General features: G+C 37.1%; 1 long non-coding RNA gene and 1 other non-coding gene across 4 annotated transcripts; both read right to left on the bottom strand.

Moving 5' to 3' along the window:
- Nucleotides 1-3,529: 3,529 nt before the first annotated feature.
- On the bottom strand, nucleotides 3,530-21,349 carry LOC140620400 (uncharacterized). 3 transcript variants are annotated; one of them, XR_012020190.1, is made up of 3 exons: nucleotides 20,921-21,349; nucleotides 18,980-19,148; nucleotides 3,530-4,971 (listed from the first exon to the last, which is right to left on the bottom strand). It is a non-coding gene; the product is annotated as an uncharacterized lncRNA (long non-coding RNA). The 3 variants fall into 3 exon arrangements; XR_012020189.1 differs by having other exon boundaries at nucleotides 20,941-21,349; XR_012020191.1 differs by having other exon boundaries at nucleotides 3,530-4,968; nucleotides 20,941-21,349.
- A 2,200-nt stretch (nucleotides 21,350-23,549) lies between these two features.
- LOC140620475 (small nucleolar RNA SNORD115) lies at nucleotides 23,550-23,616 on the bottom strand. Its single transcript, XR_012020257.1, has one exon. It is a non-coding gene; the product is annotated as a small nucleolar RNA SNORD115 (small nucleolar RNA).
- Between the last annotated feature and the right edge of the window lie 203 nt (nucleotides 23,617-23,819).

Genomic DNA, 23,819 nt, shown 5'->3' with positions numbered 1-23,819 from the left:
GAAAAATAAAATAGAAATGTCAGAAGAAAATATGTCAATGCTTTCATTTCACAGTAAAGTAAGATATCTTAATCAAGATGCAAAGATTTAAAAATTTAATCATATTAACACTTAAAATTTCTGTAAAATAAAATACACTATGTATGGGTTAAAATAGAAGCCTTGAGAGAAAATGCTTGCAATTCATACATTTGATGCATTCATACATCAAATATTAATTAATTAGATTAAACTAATGCAATTCATATAACAGATAAGAAATTATCCAGATTAAGAAAGACAGAAACCCTCATAGATAAATGGCTAACAGGCATGAACAGGTAATTCACAAAAAGAGAAAGCTGAATGCGGGCACTGAATAGTTATGCTTCAGTTTTGATAGTAATTGATAAAATGGGTGGAGCAGAGGAAAAAATGAGAAAGGGAACTGAGGATGATGGGAAAGAAATGTTCCTGTTCCAGTAACTGCCATTATGAACTAAGTTAGGAGATGAAGTGAGCCCAGCACAACTGGTTAATGGCTAACTGGCAAAAAAAAATTAAGGAGGTTAGGGGAGTGAATGAGCAGATGTGGTGGGATGACATTGAGCAGTAGTCTGTGTTTGGTCGGTAGAGAGAGAGTGATCCTGGAGACCTTAGAGGTCTCCTGAAGACTCCAGAGGTTGGAGGACTCAGATGATAACTAAGCTCAGAGTTTGTCCTTGAAGGTGGGAAGTGGAAGGTGAAGACTTGGGCTTGAGAAGGTCAAGTGGTTGTGGATGGAACCAGCGAACGCTGAGATTGCTAGAAGCAACAGGTTAGGAGACAGGTTAGGCATAAAGAAAGTAGTGCTTAAAAATTTACCATCTAAAATAGTGCTGTTACACTGATAGATAAGAACAAAAACAAAATAACATGAACTAGTACTGGATACTTAAGAATAGAATCTTTGCAGATGAAACTTAACAAGTACTTTTTTTCCTCAGGCATTGACCTCTCATGTTAATATAATGTAGAAATCTAATGGAGACAAATAATTGCTCTACTTGCCTCAAGGATAAAAAGTAAAGGAAAAGTATTAGCTTCTTTATTAGAATGCAGTAGAATGTTGGTAGTAGTTCCACAGCTCTCACCCTAAGATGAGTGGATCTTCACAAGTTTTCTTTTTGTCCTTTATAAACTGCTTGATTACTAATTGAGCTTGTACTGTTTTCCAGTTCTATTGCTTCTGAAGAAAAATACCTTCAGGAAAAACAAGGCTTTTCTTTTTCTTTCATCTATCCTGCTGGTGGTAAGATTAAGTGGTTTCCCAAGTTTGGGTTTCCTTCTGTACTCTTTGCATGCTTGTTCTCAGCTACTGAGACTTAAAATCAATTCTAAATCATTCTCCGTGGCCCTATGAGCTCATGCAGGCTGAATGCTGAGTATTTAGAGGCTGTAATAATTGATGGGGCCTCCAGTTCTCCTTGAAGATACACTGCCTGTCTTCCTTCACAAGCGATCATGTGTCACCTTACTTAGTTATGTATGTTCTGACAACTGACAAGCAATGATATGCTTAGTAGAACTTTAAACAGAGCATGGAAGTTTTTGAAAACACAGTTTATCATTGACAGTGGCGTTGCTTAAAATTACTAAGTACCTCTCAGAGTAGTGGAGGTGAGAGTCCCTGACTGAAACTCAGGGTCTCCAAGTTTCCATCCTCTCTCCCCTCCAACCAGCACTGTACCCATGGGCAACTCACTGAGAGTCCCTGTGCTTTCATCTTTTCACCTTTAAAATTTTTTTAATCTATACAAGATTCTCAAAGGTCCCAATCAAACACGATAGGATGATTTGAACCATATCGATGTATGTTTAAGAAGTGAAGGAGATCGATACAAGTTAAATGCACACAAAAATATTCACAAGCTGCCAAAAAACACTCATTTTCAAATCAATTGGTATGTTACAGTGTTATGTCTCTTCTTTAGCATCTCAAATTTGCTTGTTCTTTAATTATAAGCTGAGGTTTTCAGAGTTGGAGCAGTATAGCTCAGCAGGCTGCAGCAGTTTCAAAAAAGAGACGGTGTATCAAAATATAACATAATTACCTGTAGGCTGACCACACCACTTTGTTATATGTTAAATATATTAGGGACATTTAGGAAGAAGTTGCTATTTAACTTCTGTCATTATTTTAGATTAATTTCATATTATTTTCCAGCAGTAACACATACGATCCTTCTCAAAGCACAATTTAATTTCTAAAATAATGAAACAAAACCAACATGCTAAAATAGAACTGCCTTCATGACGAATTTAATCTGTGTCTAATCCTTATTTTACTATTTTTAAAAAGAAATCTTAGCCCTCTCTTTGAGAAAATAAAAAATACTAGGTTCACTAGTGGAGTTTTCTGTACTATTATTTAAGCTTATTTCAATAAACCCCTGTTTCTCAAAGCAAGTGTGTGTGTGTGTGTGTGTGTGTGTGTGTGTATGTGTGTGTGTAGTCCCAAAGAGCTATTGACATTTCAGAAATCATCCATGTTTGGAGATTTGGTCATATCCTTAGTTAGTTGATAACAGATTTCCAAACATGGTAATTCTCAATGGTCTTCTTGATCAAAAATATCAGGGTTCACTGAAGAAAGAATAATGGACATTCCTTGGGTACACTTTTGAATATTGAATCAGGCTGGGAGAAACATGGAGAAAATGGCTGTAATTTTCAAACTGCTTGTTTTACTTCCTAGAATTTCACTTGAGACAGCCTGCATTTGAATTTTGAAATATGAAAAAAATGAATTCTTTCCTCTCTAAAAGACCATTATTTCCTTGTCTTTGGCTTTGTTTTGTTTGGTTTGGGTTTTTTCTTTTTTTTCAATTTATAAGTGATTTAGATCACTAAGATTGGAGTCCAAAATGTAGACCAGTTTACAATCTCAACACATGTCACACTGCTTGAGGTCTTTCATTTTATATAACTTCAGAATTCACACTTTGTCTCATCCTTCTTGAATATTATAAAAAATTAATCAAAATACTTGTTGAACCTTCTTAGTATTTAGGAAAAAATTTCCAGGGCACCTGGGTGGTTCAGTCTGTTAAGCATCTGCCTTCAGATCAGATCATGATCCCAGGGTCCTGGGATGGAGCCTCTTGTCAGGCTCCCTGCTCAAAGATGAGTCTGCTTCATCCTTTCTCTGCCCCACCCCCACACTCGCTTGTGTGTGGGCACACACACTGTCTATGTCTCAAATAAATAAATAAAATCTTAAAAAAAGAAAAAATTCCAATGTATCTATAATCAGAACCCAACACTGAATTAAATAATTAAGAAAAAGAAGAGACTAAGAAATCAAGTTGGTTTTCCAAGTTATTTTTTGAAATGCAATATTCTAAAATGAATAGAAATCTTTTGAATTATCTAGTTAGAATGTTAAGGTCAAAATATAATAAAAACATTTAAGAATAACAAAGGGGAAAAAAAGAATAACAAAGGAAAGAAAACTCGGACAGTGATCGGAACACACCATCAGTGAGAACATATATTTTGTATCCCACATAGTGTCTTGATTCTTCTTAGCACTGAGAAAGTTTGTTGTATGAATTAATCTTCACCTGCTAGTTCATTATCCATGTCACATACATCCAAAGGTGGGGAATAAAGGGGCAGGGGTAGAATCTCATTTTCCTAGAGAATTATCTTTCAATCACTTCATGTAAAAAAGACAAAACACTAGCTGTAAGTTTTTACAGATGTGACATGAGGTTCTTCTTCCTTTTTCTATAACTATTTCTTCAGGTCAGAGGTGCACTGCATTAATTCTGGTTTGCGTGTTGAATATCAATGTAGGAAGGTATTTAGACAAAGGATTGATTGAATAGCTCAAAGAACTTTGAGACATTATCATATTAATGCAAAGGTCCAAGAACATGGAAGAGGAAAGGGATATGTTGATAGAGGTTAGCAAAAGATGCTTTCGTTGTGTGTAATCTCAGCACAACTTTTGAATTGTGCATTCACACCAGAGATTTTGGTCAGTTTCAGTTTCCTGAGCATGTGCTTTCTTTCCAGTTAAACAATATGCAGTAAACCTGCTTGTCTACAATGGTTACCCTGGGAAGGTGCCCTCCCATGTGAGCAAACTATATCTCTATGAATCCAAGGTAAAATACTGAGATGATTATGCCCCTCTGCTTTTAGAATCTAACACTATATTTTCAAGTGCTCTGTGTGGCTCTTAGCTTCAATGGTATAGTCACACTCCTAGGGATCACAAACAGAAAGTGTATATCAGAGGCGTTTTTCAAAACTATGATTAATTTTGAAACGTGTACATTTATTTTTGCCAGCAAATTTTGACTCATCTAGTTCTTGGCATTCACCTCCAGGATTTTGGCAGATAACGTTATTTTCTATCAAAAGAAGAGATATTTCCTTTCTCTGGCCATGTGTATTTTGAAAATTAAAGACTTAATTGTTTATCATCTAATGTAAAGACTCATTTTCCCTATTAGGATTTCCACCGAATGGGGTCAATGACAGACACTGACTACAATTTGACTCTCTGGTAGCTCCATAGAATTTTTAGAGAAGTCACATAAAATCTGGCTTCTTACATGTTTCACTTTCCTAACTTGTTTCTTTTGTCTGGCTTCTTTCAAATTTGTCATGATGTGTATTTTGTGCTGTAATACCATCTTATATTTAAAAAATGGAAAGGCTTTAAAGTCATGCTTTTACTTTAAAAGTGTCCCAATTGTCCCAAAGGTAGGAATGTATCCAGTGATGCTGTGCAGAATGGCTTTTTGACTTAACCAAAAGAGGGGGTTACTTTTCACTCACAAAGTGTAACTTCCAAGTTAGGTGGCCCAGGTATTGTGTGGTGACTCCATGATGTCACTGGGTATTCAACCCCTTTCCAGTTCTCGTCTCCACCACCTTTAGGGTGACAGCCATAGTCTCATGTTTTGAAGAACAACGCTGGTGCTGGGTTTTCACCTGCTTCAAGCAAGAAGAAGCACATAGGAGAAAGGGAAAAGTGATTTATGTCAGCTAATCTGTTCTTGTTAAGAGCAGCAACACCCTCTCTCCCCTAGTGGCTTGTGATCATACCTCTTTAGCCAGAACTGAAACCCCTGACAATCCCCAAGTTGCAAAGGAGGCCAGAGTATATAAATATTTGGCTGGGCATATTCTGTCATAAGCAAAATCAGGGAATATGAGTTGTTGTTAGGCAGCTAGCAGTGGTTGACATATGCAGAAACACTAAATTAATTTAGAATTAGCAATCAATAGACTGTTTCAGTGGATGCCTCTTCATATGCCTTTTATTTTTTAGAATAAAGATCTAAGTAAATAGACAGTGATGATAATGGTACTGCAGCCATGAACTAGCCCTCTTGCTGACCAAGAAATTGAGTGTTAAATGGGAAAATAAGGCAACAACACATCCTAACCATACACTCTCATCTGGACCATAGGCCCCCTCCAACTAGCAATCCTGCTCTGTACCTTTGATGTGCACAAGATGTCAAAGCAACCAACTCAAATGTGACACTGACCACTGCAGGTTATGTCAACCAAAATTTCTGATAGTTTCACGAAATTAAATGGCCTGACTTTCTTGCACAGTTGGTTTTGCATTTGCTTTGATTTTTTGTGACTTATTTGAATTATCATTTCCATTAGAATATTAGTGGTGTGTTTTCTGAAGAAGCATCATAATCTTCCCAGGAAGTAAACATGCCTTCTTCCTTGTGTTTCAACCAGATAGATAACTGGCTCCTGGTGAAATTAGTCTGAAGGAAGGACAAACCTTTACTTTCTCTCGTGTATTCACTTATAACTGGATCAGCAAGCACTCAAAGGAAGATTTCCAGAAGTTATAATTCCAATGAAAGTCTTATCACTCTTAATAATTTAGATCTCAATGTTTCTTTAATTTCACTTGGAAAAAAATTATAGTTTCCAGAGGAGCACATTTCCAATTATAGCCTAAATTTACCTAATTGTCCAGGACTAACGAAAGCTTTCAAGACACATTATATAAAATGCATAAATAAAAATTTTACATAACTTTTCCCCAGTGTGTTCAATATTCATGCAAGTTAGTTTAAACCTATGATCAAATTGTTTTTATAAAATATTAATCTTATTGTATACATCACCTCATAAACTGTTTACTGTTTTCTACATTTTAATGAATATAAGCTTATTTATACTCAAAATGGAAAACAAATTTCCATGTGTGAGATAATACAGTTTTAGAATTCCTTGGAGGAATGAAGCAAAAAGAGTGAAAACAACCAAGCTGTATGGCCCAGGTGAGTTGCTCATTCTCTCTGCCTGTTTCCTCATTGATCATGCCTCCCTCCCAGGATGCGGTAAAAGGCAACTGAGAGGTAATATGTCAGCAGAGGGACCAGCATAAAAAAGTGCCTGATGGCTGTTAACTCCCTTACTTTTCCTACACCCTCCATAATTTGTCGCATATTTCTCACCCCACCTATACTTTCTTCCCCACTCAACTCTTCCCTTTGACCCAACCAGCTTCCTGATGCCTTGTTGACAGTCCATGCTCCTTGTCAATGCTACTCCCCTTCTATTCAGTGTCTATTGTCCTCTCTAAGTATGCAGAATGCATTCATCTTCTCATGGCACTTGCAAGCCCTGCTTCCTCCAACACCCCTCTCTGTGCTTCACAAAGCCATTTTACCGTTCTCTGAACTCTGCTAATGTAAATGTCTTTACCATTCATTTTGACACTTAAATCTGGTCATGAGCACACACACAGTGCTTTGAGATCAGCAAATGTTATCTACTGCACTATGGAGGGAAAAAACCATTACACAATGTAATTCCCTCTGTATCACCTACCATAAACAATATTGACAATTGTGGATAATGATTATTTTGAAGCTTAGAAGTAAACAGTCACCCTGCTGTGATAAAAGAAGAAGAAGCAAGTGAAGTCAGTTCCAACGTGGGGGGAGGGGTCCTCCCCACAATCACAAAGTAATCCTTAGATACTTGCAAGGGGTCTGAGAATTCAGCTACACTCTGACACTATCCATTCAGAGATAGTATCAAATTCTACAGATTAAGAGTTCAGTCACACAATACTGCCCTAATCCCCCACTTTGGAGGCTAGTTTCAAGCCCCAGGCTGTTAACCTGTTACTTCTGAACATTGGCTGCAGATTGGAGGTTCCATTGACCTCTGTGCTGGAGTAGCTCTCAGAACTCAGGGAAACACTTAGGTTCACCAGTTTATTTAAGGATGTGATAAAGGATACAAATCAGCAGCCAGAGGAAGGCATATGTAATGAGGCATGGTGAAGAGGCATGAAGCTTCCATGCCCTCTCCAGGAGCACCACTTTTCTGGCATTTCCATTGGGTTCACCAACATGGAATGTCTGGGAACCTGGTCCTTTTAGGGCTCTTGTGAAGGCTTAACCGCATAGTCATGATTTACTAAGTGATTGGCCATTGGCTGTTTCAACCTCTAGCCTCTCTCCCCTCCCTAGAGGTCTGGGAAGCTCTAATCCATATGCTTGGTTGATCTTCCTGGCAAGAAGCCCCAGCTGTTGGGGGAAGGGAGGGTGGAATGTCCAGGTGTCACCACCATTAACATGACAAAAGATAACTTTCATTGCCTTCCTTACCAGGAAAGTCCAAGAGTTTTAGGAGTTGTGGGTGAGGAACTGGATGAAGACCAAATACATATAAGGAATATGTTTTGGTCATCTGAATAACCAAACATATATATTTTATAAATCGCAATGTGACAGGCCACATACTCCCCTGGCAAGTGATAGTCCCCATAGTTGTGTTGGACTAAGTGTGAATCTGCTGCATAAATAATTAAAAATTTGAAAAGTAACACAAGGAATTCCAGTTTCTGGTTTCACATAGGAAACTTGGACATCACCACTTGTCCCAAAATTTGGACAAACTGAAAAACGAATAATATTTCTTAGATCTGTAAGAGAAGTGAAGTTTCAGGGCAAAAGTCTACCCCCAAATGTTAGAGAAAGCAAGAAGCAAAAACAGATTTGCAACCCACCAGAGCAGAAACTCAGGAGCTGCAATCTGTAGAGGAACTGCAGCAGTGTAGGAAAAGCTAAACCGTACTTGAGGAATTACTGGATGCTCAGAGTGGACAAGTCTGAGAGCTAAAAACATAAAAACACCAAAAGCACATGGTCCTGTGGGGAGGGGAGGAGGAAATTTTGTGTTTTACCTCCAGGACCTTGGCCATCAAGTTCTCCCAGTAGGTATGAAGGAAAAAAAAATCCCATGCTTCTAGCAGGAAGAAGGGAAATAAATGGAGAACCACTTTTGAAATACACCAGAGCACTCCAGTCTCCCCAACAAGATCAACCCTAGGGAGAAACTACTTAACCTGCCTGTTGGGGTTTCATCGGAGCCTAACTGACCTGGCAGAAAAGAAAAATGATCAACTCCAGCAAGTTCTAACCATCCTGTCCTACACCTAAGGGGAGTAGGGGGGATAACTGAGAAATGCTTATGATATGTACCCAATGAAAAACTGTGCCAAAGACCTTAACAGACATCTCATGAAAGAAGATACGCAAATGGCAAATAAGTGTATGAAATACGCTCCACATCCTATGTTACTAGGGAAATGCACATTAAAATGACAATGAGATACCATTATATACCTATCAGAATGGCCAAAATCCTGAACACTGATAACAACCAGTGCTGGAGAAGATATGGAACAACAGGAATTCCATTCATTGCTGGTGGGAATGCAAAATGGTAGAGCCACTTTGGAAGACAGTTTGGTGGTTTCTTACAAAACTGGACACATTCTTACATATCATAGGATCCAGCAATCGTACACATAACCCTGCATAACCCTGCACGCAGATTTTTATAGCACCTTTATTTGTGATTGCCAAAACATTGAAGCAGCTAAGATGTCTATCAGTGGGTGAATTAATAAATGAAATGTGGCACATCCAGACAATGAAATTATTATTCAGCACTAAAAAGAAATGAACTATCAAACCGTGGAAAGACTTGGAAGAACCTTAAATGTGTATTATTAAATGAAAGCCTCATTGCTAATCTGTTACTCATATTACTAACCTGAAAGCCTACATACTGCATGATTTCAACCATTGGACATTCTGGAAGAAGCAAAACTATAGAGACAGCAAAAATATCAGAGGTTGCCAGGCACTGGGGAGGGGGGAAGAAGGGAATGAATAGGTGAAACACAGGATTTTTAGGGCAGATGATACTCTGTATGATGATACTATATGTATGATACTACAATGTATGATAGTATGATACATACTGTATGATATTATAATGTTGGATATATGTCATTATGCATTTGTCCAAACTCACACAGAATATACAATACCAAGAGTGAACCCTAATGTAAACTATGAAATCTGGGTGATAGTGATTGCCAGTGAGGGTTCATCAATTGTAAAAAATACATCATCTGGTGGCGATGTCGATGGTGGGGGAGGCTGGGGATGTCTGGAGGGCATGGGGGATGGGGCCAATCTCTGTGCCACTCTTGACTTTTCTGTGAACTTGTAACCACTCTACAAAACATAACGTCTTTTTAAAAATGACCCATATTTGGTAGGTTTACTTTTAAAAGCATTCGTTTAAACATATGTTAGTGTTTTAAAGAGAATTTGAAAAGTTTGACGCAAACAGTCAAGGAAACACGGCATTCTTTTTTTTTTTTTTTTTTGGCTACGCGCAAACCCAGGCCGATGAAAAGGCCTCATCGAGAGATGTGGAGGAAAACCTGTGGTCAGAGGAACATTTGGAACTACTGTTCAGACATTTTGGTATGTAGCAAACCCCAGAATTGTCTAAGAAAATTTATTTTGCAACACTCTGCCAAGTCCCAAATGCCAGAGAATCTTGGCAGACGCCTGGGGAATTCAGTGTATCTGCTCCGAATCGCTTTCCAGAGACTGGGCTTTGGGATGTTCCCTGTAGCAGTGTTGAAAGGAAGCAAAACTGCTCAGATATCATCCTATTTTAGAAACAATGCCAACAACCAAATGTGCTTTGAGTTCTACTATGGAAAGATCCTCGTTAATAATGCCTTTTTATTCTATTTGGGTTTTTTGTCATTTTACAGTTGCATGTTGAGGGCACAGTGCTATAGGTGAAGTTTCTTTTCTATTCTGGCCTATGTCTGGAGAGAGGAATTAAGCTACATAAAATGCTCAGAGTGGACCCTCTGTTTATATATTAATTTGTTACATTTAAATGGTTATACCTAACATATCACTGACGGATCAAAGCTTTTGGATAATGCTCTGCATTTCATTCTTCTAGGATGTTTCTTATCAACAGTGAAAGGATGATAATTTCTCTAGTCAATGTAGTAGACCTTCACACAGATGGAACTCATTATTTCATAGGCAGGGGGTTAACAATCTAAATGCTATAGTAAACTATAATTCTTTTGAGGCAGGGGAGGAGCAGAGGGGGAGAGGAGAGAGAATCTTAAGCATGGAGCTAGTTGTAGGGCTCAATCTCACAATCTTGAGATCATGACCTGAATTGAGACTGAGCACTCAAGTGCCTCATAAACTGCAATTTATCTATTGGAACAAAATCTTTAAAAATATGACTTTGTGATTTTAGAGTTAATTTGGACATGTCTTGTGAACTTGGGTCCTAACATATATTTTTCTGAAAAAAAATTTATGGCTTTCTCAGTAATGTGGCCTCATCACCTGACCAATGGCAATACTCATGCAAAACCACAAATACACACTTTTCTTTAGGAGTATTTTTCAGATAAAGGAATCTGATCTCTTTGAGAGTAACTGATTTCATTTTGAGCATTTTGAGAAAGTATCCAGCAGTATGAGGAATTTCTTATTATTGCTAATAAGCAATGATACATAAGAAAACGTCTAGGGTAATGCTGAAAGGACAAAGAACCATCTTAAAGCTGTTGTTTGTAGTCAAGATGTAAATAGTTGAATTACATTAAGTTACTATTTCTAATTAAAACGAGTTGCATCTGTGTCTACAAAATGCCATCAATTCACAATGACATTCAAAGAGATAAAAGTTAAAAATGAAGTATATAAGAGCTACTCCTAATACAATTGAAGGAAATATTATAGGGCATATTTATTTTGATGAACTTTACTTGGGTATTGATGCATTTGGGGATTTAATTTTTTTTATCAGATACCTGTTTATAAAGTATTGATATGTACTTTTCTTTTAGGAGATGGCAAAACACTGGAAATTTGCAGTAGGCTGAATAGTTCTAGAAAAATATGGGGTTTTCCTAAGAATAAAAAGAACAAATGACCACTTGTGGTCAACACTTTAACAAGGTGGAAGAGGTCCCATTGTGATTGGTAAACTGATAGATTAGCCACTTGTCCAAATAAAAAACTGTAGAAATAAATCACTGTAAAGATGCCTTTTCTCCCATTTCCTGGGAGATAAGATCTCGAGAATAACTTTACTAATTTTAACAAAATACCAATCAGACAGACATAGATTTGTAGAATTGTTAACAGGTCAGGTCAATACAAGATATTGATGTAGCAATGGATTACAAAACTTGAAGACACATCATTTAGTTAACAGAAACTAAAATCCATGGGAGAGACAAGAGCTTTAAAAGTTCCTTGGATGTAAAACTGAAGTTTATCTATGCAACAAGGACCCAGCTTGAAGACCAGAAACAAGACAGAGAACTTGCAAATGCAATTTGGTAAGATTGCTGAAAGCTGAGGAAGATACAGAACCACGCAAGTCCTGAGATGACATAGAAATAAGTATCAAGAGGCAGGATGCTGTGTGGGGTCCCTGGGAGATACTGCTGCATGGCCGCTCCAAGCCCGGCTTTGTGCACCAGCCAGCTGCTCACTTCACTCCCGGGAGTCTCCTCTCTTGTCTTCATTGATCAAAGCCTTTCTGAATTCTTCAAGAGACAGATTTTCCAGCTGTTACTCCCCAGGTAGGCTTCTTATAGGATAGCTATCTTATACTACTTTGGAATTTGGGAAAACAGGCCAAACAGGACTCCTTGTGTTAGAGGAATTATGACTCATGTGTAACAGCTTACCACCTTCTAGGCCAGCTGGCTATGTCCATTCCAGAAAGACAAGGGTAAAAGGGCAGAGGATTTCACAAATACAGGCCTACCAGTGTATGCCATTTCTATTTCTGTAGGCAACAACAATGCCTTGGAGACTTACTTTGCTCATTGGTGAAATGGGTCTGCTTCAGTATTTTACAGAATTATTGTGAGATTAAAGAGAGAACATACATGGGGCTGCCCGACATTCTAGAAGTGGCAGTAGAATCTGAGCAGAATCTCACTGCTCTATAATGGACAGTCCTGTAACAACATAAGATTAGAAGCAGAGTCCATGCTGACATTTCTGTCTTCTCTCCTCTAGTCCTGCATCCTCATTATTGTTCCGCACCCCTGTCATAGTTACTATTTCTATCTTCTCTTTACCTACTCATCTTTTTAACTAGAAATCCAGGAATATTACTATTATAACACTACCACTAACAATGATTACCATCTTTTTATTGAGTGCCACTCTGTGCCAGGAATAGTGCTAGATGCTTTACAAACATTATTTCATTTTATTGTCATAATCCTCACAAAGTAACTGTAATTATCACCATTTTACAGATGAAATAAGCCAGAAGAGATAACTTCAAATAAACTTTATATTGTCAAAAGGCTATATAATGACCAAACTGAGTTTCCAATGCCAATCTGACTCGAAAACACTTGTTTTTTTGCTGCTACGCTCTTTGTGGAGCATGGTGTGCAGAACATGATAGCACAGCCTTTTTCAAACTGTAGGTCAAAGCTACTATAAAGAAATGAGATAATAAACACATTAGAGCACATCATATATAGTATTATTCTATAAAAATGTTCATTTATGAGTGTGTGCGTGTGTGAATAGGACCACAATATAAATTGGATTCTCACTGTTGTCATAGTAAACAACGCCTGAAAGTCTCTGCTATTATATTTGCCAGCAATACCACTCAGTCTCCAAAGAAGGATCTATAAAACCAAAGGGTTGTACCATGATGCAATGTATTATGGGAAGAAAATGTTAGAATCTTGATTGGATCTATTTGGTTTTAGTGTGAAAAATAAGAAATGTTAGCACCTGTGTTTCATATAATAAACAAAGTTAGAAGAAATCAGGCATTTATTACATGCTTTTAACTACATGAACTTTTACAAAATGGACAGGTATCTAGAAACACCTATATCCTATACGTGGTGTTTCATGGCCATGCAATAGGTAAGGACAAATGGAAATTTGACAAGAAGTCATACAAAGAAACCCCCCGCAAAACAAACAAACAACCAAACTAAATTATCAAGAAGACTGTTCAGAATATGGATTTGCATTCACTATCCTTAATGATAAAAAATTTCTTAAACTATGCATGGTATCCTCAGATACTAACAAAAAGTGGTATGAGGTCATGCCATAACAGTGTGGAAGGCATTTAAAAACTGAACAAATAAGTTATGAAAAACAAATGTCTACATATTTTTATCAAGTTCAAATTATTTCACACACAATCCACTTAGCCAAAGTTTATGCTAAAGGTTTAAAAGTTTGGATTTTACTAATAGCAGAAGACAAACAGCCACATCCTGTTAGAGAAACATTCATTCTTCCTATTATAGCAATGAAAGTGGCTGAAGTCACAAATGGATAACAACATGAAGGCAAAGTAAAGTGCAGTCCTTTGTGAGTAAATAAATACTCAAATTATTGAGATAAGCAGAGAAAACATTGCTTGAAGTTGAAAAAGCTTGTATTAGAATAAATCATGCAGTTTTGGACAAACGTTAACTACACAGTTAATTGTAAGCAAACAGATGTTTCTAATATGTCATAGCTATGGTATTTAATAGCATAATAAATCAGTTATAAAATGCAAGAAAAGCCACTTTTTGTGTGGATCGCTAAAGGAAAGAGGAACCAGAGAAGGTATAAGAAGTAAATGATCCTTTTAATAAAAAAAAAAGTTGTCCATAAGTACTTCATCAGGCCTCATCGCCCTCCTGTCTACTGGCTCCAAGTAGACCATATCGGCTTTCCCGCCTGGCTTTGTATCTATGGGTGACCTGTGGTATATGGAAAAGTAACAGGGTGATCAGAGTGAGAGACGCACAAGATGTTTTTATAGTCTGCAGTTGGAGGGTTTGAAAAACCCAACAAAATGTAATTCAATATTTGTTTATTGGCTCTTTTTTGACAGATTGTTGAAATTAAATGAATTGAAAGGAAAAAAATTCCATATTTCATGGAAAAGATGTAAATGTGTAATCACTAATGAAGCAGTTACTTTGACTATAATAAAAAAGGATGTCAGGATAAGACTAAAGAGCTAGAACTTCTCACAATAATTTTTCACTGAATTATTCATAGGCGAGTTATTGTAGCAAAGAAGTCACAACCAGAAATGCACAAAGTTCTACAGGCCAATATCTATATCTATATAGTTAAATTTTACAGTAAGACCTTTAAAACATGATAGAATATTGGCAGTTTTTTTTTATTGAAACAGGAAATGATCATTAAGTATTTTAAATATATGATTCACTTATTATTTCCTGGCAAAGCAGCTAAAAGAGTTGTTGAACTTAAAGATATTACTTTTTAAAATAAAAAAATGGCATTCCACATTTGCAGACATTTTCTATAATTTGATGTATTATGTTACTAGGCACCGGTTTTTAAAATGCATCTAATAACTCTCTAAAGATTCAAATAAATTTTAAAAAATGCATGCGATTTTACTACTTTTCAAATGAAACCCAAGCTATAGAAAGAGAATTTAAAAAATAGCTTCCTAGGGATCCCTGGGTGGCGCAGCGGTTTGGCGCCTGCCTTTGGCCCAGGGCGCGATCCTGGAGACCCGGGATCGAATCCCACATCGGGCTTCCGGTGCATGGAGCCTGCTTCTCCCTCTGCCTATGTCTCTGCCTCTCTCTCTTTCTCTCTCTGTGACTATCATAAATAAATAAAAATTAAAAAATAAAAAATAAATAAAAAATATCTTCCTAAAAATATTTCCTCCATCATAATATTAGGTGTTGAAAACAGTATTTGTGCTACTCATAAAAATATTTGTGAATATAGACTTAGAAAAATTGGACACCGTTTTCTAACCTCTGTAAAAATTTCAAATGAATAATTGCAGTGGATATTCATTCTATTTGCTAAAAGGTAAATTGAACACCTTCTTTGTTAGTTTATAAGAACAACTGATTGACATAATTACTAGCTGAATTTCAACAAAAAAAAATCTTTGCAGTGGGTGAATGGCACTGAAAAAATCAATTTCAAAATCCAGTTAGTACAAACAACAATGTACTTCCTCTCTTTGGATTTACACATAATTTTGTGAAGTGTCTTTCACAGCTATAGATGGCCATCAAACCCAAGGATTAAAAAAAAAAAAAAATCCAAATGAAAACCAGCACTTCAAAAGGATGTAAGAGTAAGTATTGTAAGTGTTGAACTAAGTAAGTGTATTACTTATAATAATTCTAACTACAAATATACCAAAAATGTCAGTCTTGACAATGTAGAGCTTTATTTCTCATGCATTGTCCCAGGATGGGAGTCCTAGGTCAGTAGGCGACCTTCCTTAGTGTGGTGATTTAAGGAGCTCAGACTTCTGTTGCTTGGCTCTACCATCCCCTATGGCGTTGCATATATATATCCAGTTAGTGGAAACATAAAATAGGAAAACATTGTTTCTTAAAAGCTTTATTGTGGAAGTGGCATATTCATTGAATAAAAAGTTGTAGGGCAGGATACTTGTGCTTTTTCATCATACCACAATTTACTAATGAAAGTGACTAGTCTGATAAGATTCCATCCTCACCAAGCTATCAAACTTGATGTTATCAATCACAGGACAAATGACATATGTGCCTTCTCACAGAATGCAATGGAAAGCACATATCACCTCTGTGGTACTCTTGTCAAAAATTCTAACCCAAGTCTAATCATGAGAGGGAATAAAATCAGATGGACCCAGATTGTAGGACATGCTATAAAACAACTAGTCTGGACACCAAAAATGTCACTATGACAAAAGGCACAATATGGTAGAAAAGGATCATTTTAGATTAGAAGAGACAAAATGGTCCCTGACTGGATACAGGATTTAAAAAAAATTATAAATGATATTTTGGGTAACTGCAAAATTTTAAGTATATACTGCTAATACAATATTGTACCTAATACAATATTAGGTAATATAGGGAATATTGTATCAATGTCAAATGTCTTGGGTATGAAAATAGTATTGTGTTTATGTAGGAAAATGTTAGGAGATACATACTTAGATATTTATTTATTTATTTATTTATTTATTTATTCATACTTAGATATTTAAAGGTGAAATGTCATGATGTTTATTTGCCACTTATTCTGAAATTCTTACCAAAAAAAGTATGTATGTTTGTATGCATATATGTAGGTGTGTATTTATATATGTGTGTATCTGTGTATCTACCTGGAAAAAAAGATAAAGTGCATGTTGTAAAATGTTATAATTAGTGAATCTCCATAAAAGATACACAGGTGTTCACTGTAGCAGTCTTTCCATTTTCTATAGATTTGAGAATTTTCAAAGTAAAATGTGAGAGAAAAAGGATATGTATCACTTGCTTGACATATTTACATAATGCTTGATTTTATTATCAGTGTTGGCTTTTATAAATGCAAAGTCATACTTGTACTTACAGCTAAACCTTTTGTTTACAAATATAAATTAATTTAAAAGACCTTAGGCAAGGAAGCTTTTATATTAGAGAGAGGAAGAAAAAGAAAGATAAATTTCAGTTAAACTAATATTTCCAGGCAGATATAAAAAATATAGGAAAGTGAACAAAATGTAACTAATATAAAATAACATTTCTATGGTGTTTCTAATCTTGACATTCAGCAGATTAGCTGTTATTTAAAAATGACTTTGTATTTTTTGACTGATAGCTAAAGGAAGTGACCCAAAAGCAACTGTATGTGCTACACGAAGCCAAACTACCTGAGAAAATTTAGGCGCACATAATCTATTAAGAAAAAAAGTATTTGTAATCACTAAAAATAGTAGTAAACAAGTCACCCAGTTTTCATGTCATTTCATTTTATTTTTACTACATTTTGGAGTTTGCATATAGGTCTTCTTTTTCTTATAGCTTTGGCTCAAAGCCAAGGACATGAGGAAGAGCTAGCATTTCTAGACACCATGTGGGTGGGTGGGAAAATGTGGCAGCATGCTTGTCCATCCAAGTGTCTCCCCAGTTCTTTCTTAAATCGGGTATGTTACTGGCTAAGCAAGCCAGACTTGCAGAACCTTCTCCAAAACACTTGATTTCAAGTGTACTTGGTCACATCTCTAGTTTGGAGATTAGGGATTTCAATTTTATTTCTGTTTACTATTTTAGACTATTAGCATTCTTTACTAAATGCATTTTAAAAATCTGTACGTTTTTTTTTTTCACCACAAACGGCTGTTATTTAACTGATCACTTTAAAAAATTCAATGCCCTGGGATGCCTGGGTGGCTCAGTGGTTGAGCATCTGCCTTCCATTCAGGGTGTGATAGGGTCCTGAGTCTGAGTCCCAAATAAGGCTCCATGCAGGGAGCCCTCTGCCTGTGTCTCTGCCTTTCTCTATGCCTCTCATGAATAAATAAATAAAATCTTAAAAAAAATTCAATGCCCAAAAAAGATAAAGAAGAAAAAAGAAACAAAAAAAGTATTTAGTACAAAGGGAGGAAATTTTTACCACATAATGTGTGGCACTGCGAGTAAGACCATCTGACACACAAAGGAGGAGTCTCTGTGGCCCATGGAGACTCTGTTTTTTTTATGTCCATTTGGGAGAATGTTGATCAATGATGTTACTCAGAGCTGGCTGGCCAATGAGCTTCAGAGTCAGGACACTAGTGTATTGCATAGGGAGGGCGTCATGGCATTCGATTCTACAATGAGTTTACAGGAGCCCTGTTAAAATATTTCTTACAGGCTGCCTAAGGATCATTTGCTATCTAACTATATGTTGTCATCTAGAAAACACACTCAATGGTAATTACCGTCCTGCATGAGAAAGGTTAGCACAGCATGGTTGGAGAGGCGAGCCCCTTCCCAGACCACATTAATTGGAAGTGACAGTGATTACCTCCCTAACCATCCATACTACCTACTTCTCATTTGGAAGAAAGAAGAAATTCTTCATGGTGAATTTTCTTCTTTTTACTCACGTTGTTCTAAAGCAGGTAGGTAATCTATAACTCACCAGATTGAAGGGGTGTTTTATGCTTTAAACAGAAATCTGAACTAGAATGTTAATATTTGAAGCATTGAAAAATAGCAGTACATAAAGTCAGAAGAGAACACTCAATGGGGTAACTCGGTCCGTACGTCCTCACAGTAAAGATCCTCACATCTATGTGGGAGTTTGGGAGGAAACAAGCATGATGTGCTCAGTATTAAATTTTGAAAAAAATAACTTGAAATAAATATTTCCCAATATTAATTCTGGATTTAGGAAGTAATATGTACTATTATTATTATTAAGGCTCCTTTCTCAGTGTTTGCATGAATAATGACATTAATAATGACATTAAGTTTTTTTCCACTAAGTTATTTTTTGACAGCTGTACTTTACTTGGCCAGAGTCCATGCAGGGGTGTAGTTTACATCTGTAACAGACAAAGGCATCTTCCATTTGAGGAACGTGATCATTCTTATAAAACAAAACTCAAGTATTCCAGCATAAGAGCATATTTGGGAAAGGGGAGGTTGGGAGAAACTCCAGAAGACAATTTTATGAATGCACATTCATATGTCCCAGCCTACTTAGCATGAAATTTCTTTAACAAAAACAATTAAAAATAATTTACTTAAAACAATAGTTTAATATGTACAGAATTATTTTTTAAAAAGTCTTTAAAATACCTTGTTAGTAATATTTTAAGTGAAGATTTTAAAAAATGGTAGGGTTTTCCTTTTTGTTATTTCATCATTGTTGGTTCCTAGTTTGGACTGACATTGGAGTACATGTGTAAAGTGTATGCTGCTTTATTGACATCTCAGATCTTGAAAAATCACAGAGTGTTTAAAGTACCTATGAAGACAGTAATTTCTCTTTAAACAACTGAATGAACAGTTTAAACTAGCATAGACACTATATTCACAAGGCAATAAACAATTCACAAAACAAATAGATCTACTGAAATAAAAGTAAAACCAGAAATCCTTTAAAAAACATATATAAGGGGCACCTGAGTGACTCAGTCAATTAAGCATCTGACTCTTGATTTTGGTTTATGTTGTGATCTTGGAGTCTTGGAATTGAGCCCCACATTAGGGCTCTGGGCTCAGCAGTGAGTCTGCTTGGGATTCTCTCTCCCTCTGCCTCTGCCCCTCCCCCTGCTTGCATGTGTGCTCTCTCTTTCAATAAATAAATAAAAATCTTCAAAAAAGTAAAATAAAATAGGGTTGCCTGGGTGGCTTAGTTGGTTGAGAAGACAACTCTTGGCTTTGACTCAGGTGGTGATCTCCAGGTTAGGATTGAGCCCCTTGTCGGGCTCTGAGTTCAGTGTGGAGTCTGCCTCAGATTCTCTCTCCCTCTCCCTCCCACTCACTCTCTCTTTCTCTCTCTCAAATAAATAAAATATTTTTAAAAATACAAAATAAAATAAATAAAAAGTGTATATAAGAAAAAATAAAAGGTAAATAAAATGATTTGAAAAACATAGTAATATTAGGAAGAAAATCTAAGAAAAAAATTTGCAGCTATCATGAAAATAATACTACAAAAAGTTATCATCTCAACTTATTGAATTAATTTGCTCCTGGTCTAATAGAATGGCTTGCAACTGATTTTTGTTTTAGACTATGGACTATTAGGAACACGTGTATCACAGTTCCCATGTTTCAAGGGAAAAGGAGTTAGAGATAATAATTAGTATCAGAGGACAAATAATTTTTTTAGGAATTACTTATGTATACACTTCAGCAGTAGGGATAAGGCACTTGACCTACAGATTATATGTATTTAAAACTAGTTATTGAAAAATCATAGGTTAAAATATTGTTGATGAAAGTCGACAATGCTTCCATTGGTGAATTTTATTTTTTAATTAAAAAAATATTTTATTTATTTATTTGACAGAGTGAGAGAGCACAAGCAGGCAGAGCAGTGGAAGAAGAGGGAGAAGCAGACTCCCTGAAGAGCAGGGAGCCCAAGGCAGGACTTGATCCTAGTACCCTGGGATCATGACCTGAGCCAAAGGCAAACGCTTAACTGACTGACCCACTCAGGCACCCATCCCCCCATGGTGAATTTTAAATGAATAGTCACCTAGATTGATTACATTAAAATGAATGAATATATCATTAAAAAATAAAACCCTGACCAACATAAGACAATTCTGACAATAATCCCTTGAGTATACTTCCCCACAAAAATATTGGAAATCCACTGCCTTTATATGGTCTGACAAACCAAATGAACATCTACAGATCAATAAATATTTGTATATGTTCCCACTTAAACTAACACTTTAATTCATGAATAATTACATTTAAGATGTACGTTTGATATGGTCAATGAGTTTGTTCAGTATAACAGAGACATATAGGAGGAGAAAAAAATGAGAACAAATAACATTTTAATTCTATTACTTTAGTTTGAGTTCCCTAAGAAGCAGACCTCAAATGGAATCAGAAGTGCAAGAGAATTTTTCAGGGAGGGAACAGAAGGTGAGGACAGGCTTCAGACTACAACACAGGAAAGAGATAGAGAGGGAAGTCTCAAGTCCAAAGAGACTTGAACAGCAGCAGAGTTCCAAGAAAGATTAGACCAGGCCAATATGGAAACCTCAGGCTAGTTACCACTTGATGTCTTCCCACACCTCAGCAAGAGGGGGATGGCCTTGCCCTTGTACCATTCCCATCCATAGCTAGCTAGAGCAGCCAGCAGAAGTGTGGCTTCAGAGCTCAGCAGTGGATGCAGCAGCTGGGACCATCTGATAACTCTGTCTCCAGAAGCAGGAGTCCTGAGTAGTGCATTTTCACTCCCACCAAAGTTTAAATTTTGCCTCACACAGATTGACTTCTTCATGTCAGTCTGGAGCTAACTTCTTCATGGTTCTGTGGGCCTCTTTCCTTAAAGGGAAGTGTAGAAGTCAAAGCTTAGTAGGAGGAACTGCAGCCCCCATTGCTATGGTTGGTCTGGGGGCTACAACTAGTTCTCATCTTTGCCATCCTGCATTAACCATTTTGAGTTTTTCTCATCCTCCACTATCACCTTGACCAGCCTTGGTGGCTTACCTGGTGATGTCACAAAAACCTTCCATCTTCAAAGTTCTGAGCTCTTGGCATCATACCCTTTTCAGGCCAAAGTTGTTGCCCATGTCCATTCAAAACTACCATGAGGCAATCCAGAGGCATCCAAGTGGACTACCCTACTCCTATTTAAGAGCAGCCTCTTTCTCCTGCAGATCAGGGTCGGCAACTCCTGCCACATGATGACTCATTTTTTGTCTACTGAACCCTGGGTATAAGGAGTCCAAATTTCCTTAGCATCAACCAAAGTTGCAATCTAATAGAACCCTTGTTGTGTTGCCTTGTAAGAGTGTGCTCCTCTAAGGACTAGAACCTCCATAGGCCTACAGTCACCTCTTTTGCTGTGAAGAGGATGCCCTAGATGAATGTTATGTTGTGTGGGCTTCTGTGTCTGTGAATCAGGCCTCATATAAGCACCAGATAGTGGTGTTGACTGAAGATTAGTGCCAAGCAACCCAAACCCATATCCTAAATAGGTCTCTGTTTGAGGATAAATTGCTTCTCATCCAGAGCAGAAAGGACCTAACATAGGTGGCTTGTCCAAGTAGCAGGTTGTTCTCCTTGAGTAGTTATCTCATATCAGGGACTTAGCTTAGGTCTCTATTGCAGACAATTGGACATTTAGAGGTAGCAGTAGCTAGTGCGGGCTTGCTAAGTGGGAGTGCCTGTTTTGGGGTCCATAACCAAACTGTTTTTACCAACACAAAAGCCACCATGCTCATGTGTTCATTGTAGTATTTATGCTAATTCCAAGGCACCAATGACAAAGTTGGCTACAGCCAAGTAACTGTATCATCTTGTCTACTTGGCTGTTCAAGGACTCTTCCTTGGTGGATGTTTTCTGCAAGCTGTTAAGATGTGATACAAAAATCTTTTATTGCTCGCTCTTGTATGCCTTTCTGTATGTCTCTATCCAGACCTCCTTATCTCAGACATGCCATTCCCTTTACTTTCCTTTGCAGGCCAGTCCTTTGGCCACTACCCAGTCATCTGGATATATTTTTTCCTTGGACTACTTTTCCTTCCCCTCAAAGTGAATGACCAGGAGCATTCCTTGTAGCTCTGCCAATTCAGATTTTTCCTCTCCCCTGTCTTTCAAGGGACATTACTGCTCTATAGTAGTAATGAAGTCCCCATCAGCTTAGGCTTGTTCCCACATATGTAATGGACCTATCCCTAAACCAAGCTTGGCCATTTTTTCTTCTGCATTAGTCATGTGGGAACCCTCCCTCCTCAATGGCCATAGGGGTGAGGTGGGGGAAGGCACTGATAAATCCATGGTGTGTCACATGAGCATACGGGCTACCTGCTCAAGAAGCTTACTCACGTTCTTTTTATCTTGGCCAGGCTCAATCCCAGATTTGCCAAATCCTCTTCTCTGAGCTTTGTCTTTCTTCCTCTACCATCTGACAGGGTACCTCAGGCATCTTCACTTTGCTTTGCATTGGCTGTCACCTTTACCACACTTCTAAAGGACTCTAACAGTGGTTTTGTCCATTCCCTTGATCCTTGCCAGGGTATGAAGTCCCATGTCCCAAGAAAGTGTCTCCTCATTAAAAAATTATTGCTTATCTAGTTCTAGCTTCCTTTATCAAAATTCTTAAAAATTCAATCCCAGATGTACCCCTGAGCTCCTGCTATTGTTTTTTTTTTTTCAACTGGCCTCAACTTGTATAGAGACTGAAGTAAATGTTTTCCAGGGTGCCACTTAAGGAAAAATTTTCTCAATTTACAATCTGATCAGTTTCAAGTATAAAGGAAAGATTTGTATTTCCAAAGATGCTTTAGGAGTGACACTGTCAGAGAAATAAATTATATACATGGTGCTACTATGGAAATCAATCCCTAAATGAATAAAACCTGTTGCCTTTGGGCAGGACTCACCACAAATCTAATGTTCTATTTGGCATGTATTTATGACCAAAGAAATTGATTCACCTGAGGTCATTAACACAATGGTATGTATAACCCTTAGTAGAACATCTCACTGAAAACCATGATATATAAGGACCCCCAAGAGTGCCTTACTATTAGGAAGTGTGGATAATTAAACAAAGTGTAAAGTGTGATCAAGAGCATGTGCTGTTCATTTAGAACTTCACAGACAGGTTAGGGGCATGTGAGATTCCTGCAAGGGATTGATTGTCTCAAGCCTCAAATATCATTGTTCTGGCGGGGAAATAAGGAGCATGATTTTTAGGTTATTAGCTCTCTTCAAGACAATGTAAGTTCATCATTTATCCAACCAAACTACTCCCCACACACCTACACATTTGGACCTGAATATGCTTTTACCAGGGAAGGATTAGGAAAATTCTGATACTAGGATTGACATGAATTTCTCATGTATTCCATGCTGGACACTTCACTGATGTAGATTATATACAATTCTGTTGAGATAGTGAGTGAACTTGTCCCAATTTTTTTTCATTTGTAAATATGGAAA

Source organism: Canis lupus, chromosome 28 (assembly GCF_048164855.1).
Source record: "Canis lupus baileyi chromosome 28, mCanLup2.hap1, whole genome shotgun sequence".
NCBI lineage: Eukaryota > Metazoa > Chordata > Mammalia > Carnivora > Canidae > Canis > Canis lupus.
Note: the sequence above shows the minus strand (reverse complement) of the source record. Positions and strands in the feature narration are given on the sequence as shown.